General features: G+C 42.7%; 1 protein-coding gene across 1 annotated transcript in view; it reads left to right on the forward strand.

Annotated features, from left to right (window-relative positions):
- PTPRN2 (protein tyrosine phosphatase receptor type N2) overlaps positions 1-17,229 on the forward strand; it is a 607,197-nt gene that overhangs the window by 214,518 nt on the left and 375,450 nt on the right. The window lies entirely within an intron of this gene.

Genomic DNA, 17,229 nt, shown 5'->3' on the forward strand with positions numbered 1-17,229 from the left:
GCCCTATACGGCCTAGGACCCTCGTACCTGCGGGACCGCCTCTCCTGGTATGCCCCACAGAGAAACCTACGGTCTGCAAATAAAAACATCCTGAAGGTCCCAGGCCTCAGAGAGGTTAGGCTGGCCTCAACTAGAGCCAGAGCTTTCTCGGCTGTGGCACCAATCTGGTGGAACGCTCTGTCACAAGAGACTAGGGCCCTGCGGGACTTGACATCTTTCCGCAGGGCCTGTAAGACAGAGCTGTTCCACCAGGCCTTTGGTCAGGGCGCAGCCTGACCCCCTCCTCTGGCAATCTGCACAGGGTCCTGCTTGCTGGTTGCCATCAATTTGTTTCTGATTGATTTTATGGTGAAAAGTTTTTCGAATGTTGGATTGTTTTTATTGTTGTTAGCCACCCTGAGCCCGGCTTTGGCTGGGGAGGGCGGGGTATAAATAAAATTTATTATTATTGTTATTATTAGCCACCCCTTGTGCACCCCTTGGCACAGGGCGAAGATGTACTTCCCCCAACAGCGCCCCCTGGTGCGAACACATGCGCAGAAATGAAGGAAGCTGTGCTGATATGAACAGATAGGTGGGAAAGAGCTGTGAAACGTAATGATGAGAAAAACAACTTCACTACGTTTTAAGGGGGTAATGTGAACACACACCAATGTCTTTCCTCTGAGAGTTTCTCCTCTCTTAATTATCATATAATGAACTTCTATATAGCAAACCAACCTGAAGTAAATCTAGGTACAATCTGTTTCCTTTTAAAAAATAAATCTATTTTGCTTGTTGGTGGTTTGCTAGACCTTTCTTCCCATGGGTTTATTTTAACTGGGAATTCTAGTCTGTATCCTAAAGCATAATGGTAAATTGAAATATATGAGACAAACCAATAACAACAAAACAACAACAACCCAAGGCATAGGAGTTCAGTGAATGTTCAAGTAAAGCCTGTATCTACAACTTGAAAACAGGGCTTACCAGCATATTGGTCAAAGATGCTTTGCTACGCAAGACAAAGGGCAAGAAGGCACCTCTCCCCGCTTCCAAATATAGACGCTGACCAGACTGGCAGCTGAATCTTCCTTCAACACTGGCAAAGAGACAGTATCTTTCAGTGCACCTGAGGGCAGCAAGGTAGCTCTAGGGATGGAAAGCTGCATGGCACACCCAGCTCTGTCCACTCTCTGCCTCTCATCATCTGGTCTGGGAAGGAATCCTTAGACAAAGGGAAGCCTAAGACATTTGGAATGTCAGTTATTTCATTTATTTTTGCATTTTTACTGCGAGAGAGAGAGATGCTTGTGGGAGTTTTTGCCTCAGGTGCCAAAATAAGTTCGCCAATCTGGGGGTGGCATTGGCTGTTCTGTCTGAGGCAACAAAATGTCTTCATCTGGTCCTTTTTCAGGTAACTTTTCAGAAATCTTCAGTTTTTCAGCATTGAAATGCTAATGTGAATTCAGGCATATTTTAGTCCCCTTAGCTCAATTCAAAATTGACCCAACAGTCATGGGCAGTCATGGGCAGTCATAGAATCCGAGAATCCTAGAAGGGGCCACAAAGGTCATCTAGTCCAACCCCCTTCAATGCAGGAATCTTTTTACCCCATGTGGGATTCGAACCTGTGACCCCAAGATTAAGAGTATCATGCTTTACTGACTGAGCTATCCCAGCATATCTTTGGAGAATGTTTTTTTTTTTTTTTTACTAAGAGTTCTAAATTGACTTGTAGTGATTGTTGCACAGCACTTGTGCAGAAACGTATTTTACTTCCTCAAGTACAGAATTTCTGAGAGAAATCACATCAGCAGCTAGGAACAACTCAAAGTGTATTTAACTGGCTGAAAAACCAGGTTATAGCCCTCCTCTTCTGCATCTCCTCAGTCCTGTGTCACAGAACTCACCTGTTATGAAGAGTACTAAAGGTAAAGGTAAAGGTACCCCTGCCTGTACGGGCCAGTCTTGACAGACTCTAGGGTTGTGCACTCATCTCACTCTAGAGGCCGGGAGCCAGCGCTGTCCGCAGACACTTCCGGTTCATGTGGCCAGCGTGACAAGCTGCATCTGGTGAGCCAGCGCAGCACATGGAACGCCGTTTACCTTCCCGCTAGTAAGCGGTCCCTATTTATCTACTTGCACCCGGGGGTGCTTTCGAACTGCTAGGTTGGCAGGTGCTGGGACCGAGTGACGGGAGCGCACCCCGCTGCGGGGATTCGAACCGCCGACCTTTCGATCAGCAAGTCCTAGGCGCTGAGGGTTTTACCTACAGCGCCACCTGCGTCCCTGAAGAGTACTAAAACAAGTCACAAATAACCATACCCTAAGAAGTGCTAACTTGGATTTCCCATTTAAATCGCAGGAGGTTTCATTTAAGTGGATGCATTTAGGAAATGGGTGAGAAGCCATATAGAAATGATCCATTTGGTCCAGGGTTTCCCAAACTTGGGTCTCCAGCTGCTTTTGGACTACAATTCCCACCATCCCTGACCACTGTTCCTGCTAGCTAGGGATGATGGGAGTTGTAGTCCAAAAACAGCTGGAGACCCAAGTTTGGGAAACTCTGATTTGGCCTTAGCGACTAACAGGGCAAAGGAGCTTACACTTCAGTTCCTTTCCCATTCCTGATCGTATGTGATAGAGCTGTATGTACCTGAATTGGCATGTCAGCAGTAGTTTTGCTAAATGGAAGGCTAAAGCCTTTGGTGGTGGTTTTTCTTTGTTTCCTCCTGTTATATTGATACCACCTGAAAAACCCAATCAGCCATTTAATCAAACCTACTCATCCAGAACCTAAACACTGCTGCGAAACTTGGTGTTTCCACTTCATCATGCTGATAGGTTATGACACAAGGCATGTGTTGGTTGTAAAGGTGAACATCTAAGGAAATTATGAGTAGCTTGGATTCAGAACGGTGTGAAATAGGTATATTTAACTCAGCATGCAAATTCGTTTGGTAATCCTAGTTGAATCTAAGCCAAACCTTGCACAATTTGGGTATGCTGCAGTTACTTTTTAATGTGCAGCTATTTGGTGTTTGTGTTCACCCCAGACTGATGCAACATCTTTCAGAATGAGGCTGTCCCCTCTCTCCAGGTGCATGCAGTACCTGGCTAATTGTAGGTGAGCAGGAGGGGTTTTTTTTGGGGGGGGGGGGAGCACAGCTCTCATTTTTTCAGACCAGAAGTTATGGCATCATCTGCCAAATCTCCAGACCAGTTGGTGGACTCTCTTTGCTCTGGCAAATCAATGAATTGATAATGAGGTTTTTATTATTGCCGCAGATGGTTATACAGGAAGTAAGAGAATTTGCGTGCCTGAATACTTTCCTTTTCTTTGGTGGTGCATCTACTCTATGCTAGCAATTTAGTTGGTAACACTTCTTTGCAATATTGTTTGCATTTCTAGTTTGAAGCTAAAAGTTGCATCTGAGCTGACTTAAGAATCTTTTATCAATGAGTTTTACAAGTCAAACACTTGGAAAAGCAGCACTGCTTCCTGCCAGGTAACCATGCGTAGCACAGGATTGTATTCATGCCACATGGTTAATTGGGAGGCAAGCCCAGGTCTCCTGAGTCAAAAACATCTTTCTGCATTTTTGGACTGTTCTTGGGGCACAGCTGTGAGGGCTGCCATTATTAATTCCTGCACTTCAAAATTTGACACTGCGCCACTGCCTAGCTATGATCGGGTACAGAACAAAACTTCAGAGTGAGCAAAATTTGAGATTATGTGACCTTATAAACTTTTACAGAACTGCCACCAGCTTCTTATTAAAACAGTAAAGAACCCAAACCTGTAATATAAAAGTACATTTTAGTAGTGTGTCCTGTGGTTGTTTTATGAACACAGGGAAAGCAAAACCCAATTGGAAAAACAAAAACAGAACCCAGAAATATTTCAGAAAGAAGGAAAATAAGGGGCAAAGGAAAGATTTGCAGGTACTTAAAAATAAATAGCATTTTAGCCAGTCTTAATTGCAAGGAATTACTTATTTGATATACCAAGGTTCAAGTGAAGTTTGCATAGTTTCTGACCTGTAAATCTACGTCACTTCTTGAAGCCAGCCTTTTCCACACCATTCCTGCCATTTCCATATATCAAATTCATCAAGAACCAAATGTCTGTGTTCTCCAACTTCCTTATCCCTCATCTTCTAAACGATGACCCACTCTTTGAAAAAGTAACTGACTTTCCAAAACATGTGAGTAGAAAAATAGATTTCCTCGGGAGCTAAAATCCAATTACTATGTAGATCTTAAAACTTAATTTCATATACAGAATTAGAATTCTAACAGAACTAACAGGATATCTTGGTTAGCCCTTCAAAGGAAGGTTGAACCAGTGAAGGGTAATTATCCTGCAGGAGAATTTCATTTACATCTGACAAACATATATCAAAGTCCCCAAACAAGTGATATCTCAGATATAAGGAAGATTGGTAATTAATTCAGACTTACTGTCCTGAGGGCCTGTCACTGAATGAAGCAAGGTTAGAAGATGGCTGCTGTTTAGCATCTAACAGATTAGACTTCTCTAATTTCTACACTTGTAGCTGGAATTTCTCCATGAAAAGATCTAATATATCTTCTGTGTCATGATAGCCACCTCATGTTTCACACTGCGGAGTTGCCACACCCCTTTATATTGTTGACTGCCCTTTTCTGAACGTTTCCCAGCATTGCCTGAAGGTGAAACAACCAGAACTAGTGAGGTCACACACAATGGCATTATAAAATGGGCAGCTTTATGTTCAATCTCTTTTCCCAGTGATCCCTAACATGGAAATCGCCCACTTGCCGCTGCAGCATCTTCTTCAAGCTATCCTATATCAAGTCAAGATTTCACTTCTAGTCAGTCATTGCCAGTTCAGAACTCATGAGCCTTTGTGTAGAATTAAGGCACCCCACCCCCCAGTATGCATGACTTAAAGCAGGAGATCCCCCATTTATATGAGCAACATGGTACCTTGTGATAGTTCGAGATTTGTCTGACTTTTGACCCTGAGGTCCACTTTCTTCCTCATTTCATTTAGAGGACCAAGTACAGCCTGAGCAGGCTTTCAAGTTTAACCTGGGGGTAAGAATGGGAGCGGAGGGACGTGGGTGGCGCTGTGGGTTAAACCACAGAGCCTAGGACTTGCTGATCAGAAGGTCGGTGGTTTGAATCCCTGAGACGGGGTGAGCTCCTGTTGCTTTGTCCCTGCTCCTGCCAACCTAGCCATTCGAAAGCACATCAAAGTGCAAGTAGATAAATAGGTACCGCTCCGGTGGGAAGGTAAACGGTGTTTCCGTGTGCTGCTCTGGTTCGCCAGAAGCGGCTTAGTCATGCTGGCCACATGACCCGGAAGCTGTACGCCGGCTCCCTCGGCCAGTAAAGCAAGATGAGTGCTGCAACCCCAGAGTCGGTCACGACTGGACCTAATGGTCAGGGGTCCCTTTACCTTTAAGAATGGGAGTGGGTATTAGTGAAAGAATTCGACCTCACTGAAAGACACGTTCCACAGTGCACAGTTTTAAACCCCAGGCATTATTTATGGCCTCTGTATTGACGTTATCTATTTCCATATGTTCTCATTCAAAATTATTTATGAAAACCTCCACAAGGCAAAGTCAAGCCTGTATGTGTGATGAGGAATTTCTTCTTCTTCCACCTTGATTTCCACTCGCTTCTTTTAATAGTTCCTTCCAAACACTTGGTGGGGTGGTGGGAATTTATATGGCAGTAGGCTCTTCTCCTTTTCTCACCCTCTGCTCCCTGCCCTTCTTCTAGCAGCTAGAATGCTAGAATCTAGTAGTGTCCTAGCTGCAAGCAGCCCTGTTTCTGCAGGATTTCCTGCACCTAGAATGGGCTACCATGGCACTGTGGGCACTGAAAAGATGGGGGGGGGACAACTGAGGGAAGGGGTGAGGAACAGAGGAAGAACTTGCTGCCACCCCTGACCTGCCATCGTGTTAATTTGGAAGAAGAGAATGGGGTAATGAAGGGAAGGAACATTGTGCGCTGGTGACATGGATGCAAGCCAATTAAAGTGCAAGTCCAAATTAGGGTCTGTCTGGGTACTCATCCCATTTTCTGAATTTGGTAAAATAGATTATTATGATAGCGACAATCTCATCTAAATTATCTAGTTTTGACTCCTTTGTTATCTGCTAACTGTGTGCTCCTAGACACCCACCATATTCTAAACTACCGTCTGCTCTTGTGATTCATTTCAAGTTAAAAATATAAGGCTATCCTTCAGCCAGTCATTGCATCCTTATTTCTCTTTCCTGTGTGCTCTGTTCTGTATACAGGATCTCCCTTCCACAAACCTTCCTCTCCTGCTGCCTCCCAGCTGTGCTTGTTTGGGGACTGTGAGCCAGCAGCCCCCTTTTGCCATGCAGAAAGCATCAAGCGGATCATGACCAATGTTGGCACAGATGTATTGGTGCTGCCGAAATGTGGCTGGTGGATAGCTCTCAAAGTAAAAATGCAACATCGCACTCATTCAACAGCATCGCACCCGAAAGCCAAAACACATCATAGACCAAATTATTTGGGTGTGTTTTCCTAAATGTATACCACTTAAATTGTTCAAGCTCCGTCGCTTAGTGTTGCAGAAATAATTAATTATCAAAGTGCATTGTTTTGTCCCATGTTTCTTAGGGACTTAATCCTCAGGAGACTGGCTTCAGCCCCCACAGTTTCATTCTAGAAGTACATTGATTTGATCACTGTACCTCAGTGCTTTAGCACATTGTGAATAGTGTGACCAGCTGCAAAGGAGGACAAGACGCCAGTATCTAACAGTTATGTAGAACAAGGGTATGTTTCAGGGAAGAGGAAATGCTTTCTATACAACTCTGAAAGGCACAGGAACTTACATATAGTTTCAAACTTCTTAGGCATGCTTTCGGAGCCACAAAACTGTTTCCTTCTGCCACCAGCTCCATGCTTTGTTGCTTCCTATGCCACCAGCAGCACTTGCTTCTCAAACACTTTTCCACTAGGGGGTATGGCAGACTGTAACTTCACTTCCCTGTGATCTTCCTTTTATGTTTCCCTAATAAGTACCGTACCTACAAGGGAAAGAAGTGTGGTCATATGAAGTTCAGTCCACAATCTATAAGAATTTAAATGGCCTCATTTATAAAAGTAATTGTAGCCCGCAACTGAAAGTGATGCAGGAGCTGCTGTATTGATAATGTTGCATCTCTCTCTTTCTGGCTTTCAGTTATTTCATTCATTGATGTGAAATCATATGCTTGGAATTAGAGCAATAATAATAATAATTCTGAAGATAAAAATTTGTTCATCGTGTGTGGCAAGGGTAAAAAACAGGGAGAGGAACATGATATCATTAACATGGAATCAAGTCATCCTTGACAAATTGGCTGGAACCCACCATAAATGATGATAACCGTCTGCGACGTTGTTCAGAGGCTGATGGTTTTTGTTTAAATCCAGTACATAGCTGATATGAAAGTAGCATTACTGGAAAAAAACAAAAAAGTCCAGCAGAAATTCCACCGACTTAGGGGGTAATTAGTCTGTACATTTCAAGTAATTTGTTTGATCAAGCAAACACTGTTTTGAATAGGATTAGGGTTGCTGTCTTACTGTCCTCAATCTGCGCAATCACCTTTATATACAATTGCGTTGTTAAATGGATGTAAATCCAGGATAACCAAAATGCTTTATTGAAAATGTGCATGAATGCAACTGATGGTGTGATCTAATTCTCAATTCTATGATTAAGATGCTTTTCTAGTCACTGAAGATACACAGCAATGCCATGCTTCTCAGGCGTTTTGATTCATTTGACCAGCTGGGCTCTGGTGTTTTTATGTTTATGACCTCTTTTTCATCTTACACAGTTTGTTGAATTTGTGTGTGATGTAATCTGCCCCAAAGGAGGCAATGTTCTTTACTCACCAGCCAGATCATGGGTGATATGTGAGAAGAGTTTGTTTGCAATGAAATGCATCAGGTCATAAACACCATTACGCCCTTCAGTGGGAATTAGCATTTAAGAGTGGTGTCAAAACAATTGTGGTTAATATTAGCCAAGCTTCAAGGAGGTGTGGTAAACTGAGTGAAAGAGCAATATCTCATATGTCACTGATGCTGGCATCAAGATCTTTCTCAGTAAGTCTTGGGAGGGGGAAGGTTCTTCTGCATCTTTATTTACTGGTTTTTCTTTTATTCCTGCTGGCTACACCTTCTTATATGCATCAGTCAAATGCTGCTAGTCCTACAAATAGCATAATATAAAGCAGAGACATCACCTTGCCAACAAAGGTCCGTATAGTTAAAGCTATGGTTTTCCCAATAGTGATGTATGGAAGTGAGAGCTGGACCATAAAGAAGGCTGATTGCTGAAAAATTGATGTTTTGAATTATGGTGCTGGAGGAGACTCTTGGGAGTCCCATGGACTGCAAGAAGATCAAACCTCTTCATTCTTAAGGAAATCAGCCGTGAGTACTCACTGGAAGGACAGATCCTGAAGCTGAGACTCCAGTACTTTGGCCACCTCATGAGAAGTGAAGACTCCCTGGAAAAGACCCTGATGCTGGGAAAGATTGAGGGCACAAGGAGAAGGGGACGACAGAGGACAAGATGGTTGGACAGTGTTCTCGAAGCTACCAGCATGAGTTTGACCAAACTGTGGGAGGCAGTGGAAGACAGGAGTGCCTGGCGTGCTCTGGTCCATGGGGTCACAAAGAGTCGGACACGACTAAATGACTAAACAACAACAACAACAAAATAGTGTGCTGATCTTGACTATGGGAAATGTAGGCTGAAAACCTCACTCTGCTACTGAGTTCCCCAAATGGACATATCGCTGTATTTGCTTGACTTTGCTCAGAGGTTGGTTGTGAGGCTCAAATTGCCATTCTGAGCTCCTTGGCTGAAATGTGGGATGTAAATGTAACAAGTAAATCTTGCCGCTTGGCATGTATTTACCAATACCACCAACAGTAGGCAAAGCACTGTACAGAATACCAAAGTGGCAGAATCCCTCCCAAAGTCAATACGATCAATATTCGTTGTTGTTATCATTTATTACTTTTTATTTTGTGGTATTATATTTCTCTTGCACATAATGAAAAGTCCAATTTTCCCTAGCGCACACACATTCTTATTGAAATGTTTATTCAATAAGAGTTTGAGGCTCTATTAGCTGCTTTAAAAAAACAACAACAAACAAACAGGGGGGGAATGGTTTTTATGAGCTGCTACTTTTCTACTCGGTCAGTTTCCAACATATCCAATACAGAATAAAAGTATGGACAGGTTATGATAATGAAAACTGATGTGCAGAATTCATGTGAAGGAGGTCTGCACATAATGGGACAGGTATAGATTTCACTGCTGATATGGTCTCTATTGGGGGAAAAAACTTTGCGTTTATACAAATTGCTATGGGATCTATTCCCATAAGAATGTAAGAACAGTCTTTCTAGATCCAACCAAATATCTACCTTTTACGCCGTTTTGTTTCCAGGAGTCCTTTCTCTTCCTCATTGTAGGAAGATATATTTAATGACTCCAAATGAGCATATTTTTTTCAGGAAGCGAGGTTTGCTTCTTCTCTCCCTTTTTATGTATGTTAGTGGTTCAGAGTCCAGGATAGCACCACAAATGAATGACCTATCCAACTGGTGTATATTTCTATGTCTTCGATACCTTTACTAGCTATAGTGGCACCAGAGTTATAAGTGTTGATAACGTAGTATGAGAAGAAATGGACCAAAAATATTTCCTTTTCCGCCACAAACGTTTAACAGTTTCATATGGACACACAATGTTAGCTACAATTCACACCTATCCTGTAGGTTTTTGCTAAATGAAATACTGCATTTTGCTACATTTCCTCCCCAAACCAGCTTCAGTCTGAACTGAGGAAAAGAATAACCTAGCTGTGTTTTAAGCCAGTAATGTGTACATAGCCTCATGTTCTAAAGGAAGATGTGGAATTCCCAAATTACTACGTTGTTACCATGCTGCTAAATTTGTCTGGATATAAAAAGATAAAGGAGATCCAGCAATTAAAAATATTGAACAAGCATTCTTCAGTGTTCCATCCTCTGGATAATAAAGAACAAAAGCCAGCTTTTTCTAAAGTGTCAAAATGTTATTAATACCTTAATGTCCACATGGGACAATTACTACAGTAAGATTTCACCTACAACCTTCTTGCTTAAGGAGCTATGCCAACAAGTTTCACAATTTAAATTCCCCTTTTCCAGATAAGGAATTGTCTGTCTATACAAGAAACAATCTTGTTATAGAATTCTAACATACAATTCTCAAAAATTGGATGGATTTTGAAACTGATGAGGAGTCAAGGCACAAAGATTCCCCCCCCCCTTAAAATACAGCGGTACCTTGGGTTAAGTACTTAATTCGTTATGGAGGTCTGTACTTAACCTGAAACTGTTCTTAACCTGAAGCATCACTTTAGCTAATGGGGCCTCCTGCTGCCGCCGCGCCACCGGAACACAATTTCTGTTCTCATCCTGAAGCAAAGTTCTTAACCTGAAGCACTACTTCTGGGTTAGCGGAGTCTGTAACCTGAAGCATATGTAACCTGAAGCATATGTAACCTGAGGTACCACTGTAAATTATATCATAAAATACATTATATCTTCGACATTATGGGATACACTTTTATTAGTTAAACCAGAGGTCAGCAACTTTTTTTCAGCTGTGGGCCGGTCCACCATCCCTCAGACCATGTGGTGGGCCGGACTATATTTTGGGGGAGGGCAAGGTATGCCCCACAATTCCTATGCATTTAAATAAAAGGACACATTCTACTCATGTAAAAACACGCTAATTCCTGGACCGTCTGCGGGCCAGATTGAGAAAGCAGTTAGGCCGCATCTGGCCCACAGGCCTTAGGTTGCCTACCCCTGAGTTAAACTGATGGCTCCACATGAATTTGGTGCCCAGTAATTGTTTTCATACAGAACCTCTTCTCACTGGATTATAAACAATTCAAATGTTTAATGTAGAAACATGTCCTTTATATTGATTGTATGTTTTAACTTACGGGGTGCTGACTTGATTTTAATATTTGAGGTGTCTTGCTGCTTACTAGATCTATAACATTTCAATAGACAAGTACCTCTTGGTTCTTTTGTTTTCAATTCTAGAGAATGATAAGAAGACGCAGACTAGCTGTGCCTTCCTAATCACTATGTTGGTGCAAATGATGCAGAAAAAGTATTAGCGGTAGCTAAAATGTGTAAATGAGCCATAGACCTCTGGCTCGGAGGGATCATAAGTTCCTAATGTGGTCTTTAGTGCCAAACCCTAGTTGAAAAATCAGCTGCTACTTAACATAATGCCAGGTGGTCTGGACATAAGGAAGCATTACCTAATTGTGGATTTTGACTCAGGCTTCAGTCCTGAAAGTGCTTATTTGTGAATGATCCTGTAGCTTATTTTGCAGTAATTTAAGATGTTTTTCATTAATGCAATGAATTATATAAGAAGAACATCACTTGTATCATTACTCCTCTAAAATCAAACCTCAGTGCCCCTGTGCCTATCAGTTTGGATGTGAAATGGAGTTACCTGAAAGCAAGATATTTCTGTATACTCTGTAGACTTCCAGTGTGTGCAGAACACCCCCCCCCCCCAATTCCAAACAATAACCTCTGGTTAGTGACCAGGTACTTATGGAATATTGAAAAGTCACAAAACGTTGAGTGAGGTGAAGGAAGGAAGGAAGGAAGGAAGGAAGGAAGGAAGGAAGGAGGCAGGAAGGGAGGGAAGGAACCAGAGATACCAGGTATCTGAAGAAGTGTGAATGCACACGAAAGCTCATACCAGTAACAAACTTAGTTGGTCTCTAAATGCTACTGGAAGCATTTTTTTTATTTTTTTTCAACTACGGCAGACCAACACGGCTACCTACCTGTAACTATGTCCTATACAGGGATATTACAGGAGGGAGGAAAGTGACAATCACATTCTTTTTAAAAAACAAAATAAAAAATCCACGTTCTCCAGGCCTTGCCCACCCAAGTAGCAATAAATCTTCAGGTTTGGGAATGATGAATGGATATTGAAAATTATTGGAATAATGAAAGCAATACATTGGTACCCATTCATTACTCTTGGTACTTGTTGCTTCTGTTTGTTAAAGCAGAGTTCCGTGCCCAGCGGAAGGATGAGGAGTACGTGCTGCATACTCTTGGTTGCTTTATTTACAGTTCAAAGCAGTTATATTACAGAAAGACATCTTGCCTCTGCCGGAGCAGAAAAGCATCCTCTCTCCTCGACAGCTTGGAGAGAAACACAACACAGTGAAAAACAGGAAACCAGTGTACGTCACATCCAGTCTCCCTTTCCCGTGAGAAACTCCAACAGTACAGTACAGACTGTGGAATGTAAACACCTGTCTCGTGACAAGCCCTTTCGCTGCACAGTGAAGGAAAACAGAAACCAACATCCTCCCCCTTTCTGTGAACATCACTGGGCAGCGTGTTCGTACAATATCAGTACAAACCCAACTTCTGCACATAGGTACAGTGTTGATCCCTTGATACAATCTTGGATAATACATCAGCAGGAATTTTATTACCTGGCATATAGGACACCGTTACGAGTCCCTTCTGAATACATTCCCTAGCATGCTGCAATTTTAATTGCAAGTGCTTCGTGCTTTGCTTACAACCTTCAGACTTCAGCAAAGCCAAACATGCTTTGTTGTCCTGGTAAACCTGGATTGGACATTTGACAGGAATTTTCATATCTTTGCACAATTGTATCAACCATTCACAATCCTTAAGTGAATAAGACAGTGCATTCAGTTCAGCTTCACAAGTACTTAAGCTAACTGTTGTTTGCTTCTTGCATGACCAATCAAACAGACCCTGATTGTACATGTAGCAAACTCCAGACGTACTTTTCCTGTCTTCAGTGTCACTTCCAAAACTTGCATCTGCAAATATCTCAAGATCACCAGACTTCTGATTGTTAAATCTCAGTCTGTAATGCATAGTGCCTTTCAAATACCGCGCTATGCGTTTCAGAGCTTTCCAATCCTTGACACTAGGATTGTTGACTTGTCTGCTTAGCAAATTACAGCTAACAGCAATGTCTGGTCTTGAACATCTGGCAATGAAGTTTAGCTTGCCTAGCACACTTCTGTACAGTGTAGAGTCAGAAAATGCTTCTCCAGTGTCATCTACCTGATAACCTGTTGTCAACGGTGTGTCTACATGGTTAGCATCCATCAGGTTTAGTTTGCTTAACACATCAGCAATTTTCCGTGACTGGTGTACTAGAATGTTACCATCTTGATCTCTTTCTATTTCCAGAGATAGGTAGTTGTTTACCTCACCAAGATCTTTCATGTCAAAGTGCTCTTTCAGTTGAGCTAGGGCGTTATTGTACATTGCGACATCTTTCCAAAAGAATAATAAATCATCAACATAAAACAAACAGTACAGTTTCTTTTGCCCCTCCTCTTTGACAAATACACATGGATCAGCTTTCCCTTGCTGAAAACCTAGAGAAAACAATACTTCAGTGAGTTTTGTGTGCCAACACCGTGCACTTTGTTTGAGACCATAAAGGGATTTCTTCAGAGCACAAACAAATCCCTGTTTTACCTGTACGCCATCAGGTGGAAGCATATAAAGTGATTCATCCAGAGATCCGTACAGAAAAGCTGTATTAATATCATGGTGACTAATGTGTAGATTTTCCTCTGCAGCTAGCTTGAGCATAAGCCTAATGCTTTCATACCTCACTGTGGGTGAGTAGGTCTCGTGATAGTCTTCACCTGGTACTTGTGCAAAACCTCTGGCTACCAATCTGGCTTTGTGTCTGACTATCTTGCCATTTTGATCAGTCTTCGCTTTGAAGACCCATTTGCTTCCAAGCAGTTTCATTCCTGGAACTACTGGAACTAGCTCCCATGTTTTGTTCCTTTCCAAGGAATCAAGCTCAGCCTTCATGGCATTTAACCATGGTTCAGCTTCCTTTGAATCCAAACCCTGGATTTCTTGGAAACTTGAAGGTTCAAATACCTTCTTGGAGCTTTTAACAGCTGTTACTGCTATCGTAGCAAATTCATCAGCAAATCTCTTTGGAGGTTTGCCTTTTGTGGCTCTCTGTGACCTACGAATTAGCCTTAAGTCTTCAACACTCTCCTCTTCCTTCTTAGGAGAAAAGCGACCTATTGTGAACAATGGTTCTTCCAATTCTTGATCAGAGCTTTCAGAGGGTCGCATAGAGGCTTTCGCACTCTTGAAATCCTCTGAATCACCCGATTCAGTTTCAGATTCAGACTCAGAACCTTCATCAGTGGGTGTGGGTTGTTGTGGTTGCTTCTGACTATCCTCAGTCTCATCACTGTCATCAGGATAACATTGGAAAATTCCCACATTCTCCCCCCACTTTGCATTGTATTCAACACTTCTCGTGAGCTTAATTGTCTTAGAGTCAGTCATCATTATTCTGTAAGACCCTTTCTGATAACCTAGAAAGATACCATGCAATCCACGCTTGTCTAACTTTGAATTTTGTGGTGAATGAACCCACATGTCAGAACCAAAAATTTTCATGTGTTTGATGTATGGCTTCTTGCCAAACATCTTCTCATAGGGGGTACAACCAATCGCTGAAGATAACCTGCGATTGTAACTGTAAACAAAACACGAGAGAGATTCGGCCCAATAACTCTCTGGAAGATTGGCATCATGCAGCAAGGTTTTTAACCCTTGAAGCAATGTCTGATTTGCCCGTTCCGCAAGTCCATTCTGCCATGGCGAGCGAGGACTAGACAAATCGTGTTGAATTCCTTTCTCAGTCAGAAAAGCTTCAAACTGCTGAGAAGTGAATTCTCCCCCGCGATCACTGAAAAGAGTCTTTATCTTCTTACCATGCACATTTTCCAACCAAGCACAGAATTCCTTGAACCTAGGAAAAGCCTCTGATTTCTGCTTGAGATTGTACACAAAAACATATCTAGAAAATGCGTCAATGAGAACCATGAAGTACCTATTTCCACCCAAAGAGGGCGCTAGTGGTCCAACCAAATCAGCATGAATAATCTGGTATGGTTCCGTAGCTTGCCTACTAGACACCTTACCTTTCGCAGCCATTTTCACCTTGTTTGCTGCGCATGCTTTGCACTTCATGTGGTACCTGCAGGGTCTAATAGTCATACCTTCAACCAAGGCAGGCATTTTAGATACTGCCTCAAAATGCAAATGACCAAATTTTCGATGAAAATCATGAATACATCCTGCATGCAAACTTTTGTTAGAACCTGCAATGCAACAAGTGTCATCCTGCACAACATCATCATAATACAAAACAAACAAACGATCAACATATTCAGCATGCAATTCATAGTCATTTTTCTTTGTGATGATGCACTTCTTGTTCTTGAAGGAAACGTCAATGTTCCGCTCATTCAGTTGTCCAACGCTGAGCAGATTATGTTTGGCGTCTGGCACGTAAAGGACATTCTGTATCGATAAGTCCAAACTGTGAAGAACAACAGTTCCGTAGCCTTTACTGGGAATAGTGTGGTCATCCGCCTGGTGAATCGCACCTTCCTGCGGTGTAAAAGACACAAAAAGTCTCTTATCGTTGCACATGTGGTGGGTCGCCGCCGAATCAACAACGAAGAAAGATCTAGACGTCTTCTGGACCTCTGCAACCTTTGGAGTGAAGCGTGAAACCATAGCCTTGTGCTGCGTTGTCCTAGACACCGGACCTTTGCCTTTGCCTCGGCCTTTTCCACGCGATGAGCTTTCGCTGCGCTGCTCTGTCTTGGCCCTGGGATATCTGCATTCCCTCTTCATATGGCCTAGACGTCCACACGAGTAGCATTTCACTGCCTTCAAAGCTTTGGCGCCATCTGGTGGTTCCACTGCACTATGGGATGACGTCTGTGAAGACTCCCCCTTGCCCATGCAGCTAGCACCCCGGCGATCTGCTTCATTTAACACCACGGCAGTAACAAAGTCCACTGTTAGCTGAGCTGTTGGCTGCACAGCAATCAGGGTTGCAACAGACTCCCAACCTGAACCCAAAGATTGTAGTATCATGAAAGAATACACAGCCTCTGGAAAGTTGAGTCCTCTCTGTTGCAGCTCATGTCTCAGATTTTGCATCTCCATCAGATGTAAACGCACATCTCCACCTTCAGCAAGAGCCATATTATGCAGCTTGTTAAAGTAAAACATAGTAGATCCAGCTTCTGTCCTTAAGTGAGCCTCTCTCAAAGAATCCCAAATTTCTCTGGCTGAGGTCTTATCACGCAATAGACAGAGCTCTTCTGGGGATACTATCAATGTAAGTGTTCCCCGTGCTTTGGAATCCTTAACTTTCCATGCATCTGTAACTGGAGCTGGGGGGGTTTCTGTAATGACCTCAAACAAACCCTCTTTCCGCAGAATTGCCTCTGCATACAAAACCCAGTCGGCATAATTTTTCTTGTTGAGCTTAGGAATCCCACAAGCATCCTGAAGGGCCATCATGACTCTGGCATTAGCCTTCAGCGTCATATATGCTGCTTTAAATCTTGCTGCGTCACTGCTGCACCTGCTTTATTCCAAAAGCGCACTTAAAAGTTACTTTCGATTTCCCCAGCATAGTAACTTGAGCCTGGGAGCCATTTTCCTATTCCCGGCAAAACGGCTTTAAAAGTTCAAAGTCCAGCCATAAAGCCATTAACTAGAAGCTGGCAGGCTGCCCGGAGCAGTAGCAACATACCTCATCAATCATGTTTATGCGCAGAGCAGATTCCAATCCGATCTGTCCCTCTGCATTCCGATCCTTTGCCGGCACTCCGATTCGACTTCTGGGCCCATAACCACGTGTTTGTTAAAGCAGAGTTCCGTGCCCAGCGGAAGGATGAGGAGTACGTGCTGCATACTCTTGGTTGCTTTATTTACAGTTCAAAGCAGTTATATTACAGAAAGACATCTTGCCTCTGCCGGAGCAGAAAAGCATCCTCTCTCCTCGACAGCTTGGAGAGAAACACAACACAGTGAAAAACAGGAAACCAGTGTACGTCACATCCAGTCTCCCTTTCCCGTGAGAAACTCCAACAGTACAGTACAGACTGTGGAATGTAAACACCTGTCTCGTGACAAGCCCTTTCGCTGCACAGTGAAGGAAAACAGAAACCAACAGCTTCAACTTTCATTTTACTTTTTTTACAAAACGTTTGGTTGAGTTTTTCATTCATAACTAAATCAATATGCACCTTACTTTGATATTG

This window comes from Podarcis tiliguerta (genome assembly GCF_965153285.1).
Source record: "Podarcis tiliguerta genome assembly, chromosome: 12".
Taxonomy (NCBI): domain Eukaryota; kingdom Metazoa; phylum Chordata; class Lepidosauria; order Squamata; family Lacertidae; genus Podarcis; species Podarcis tiliguerta.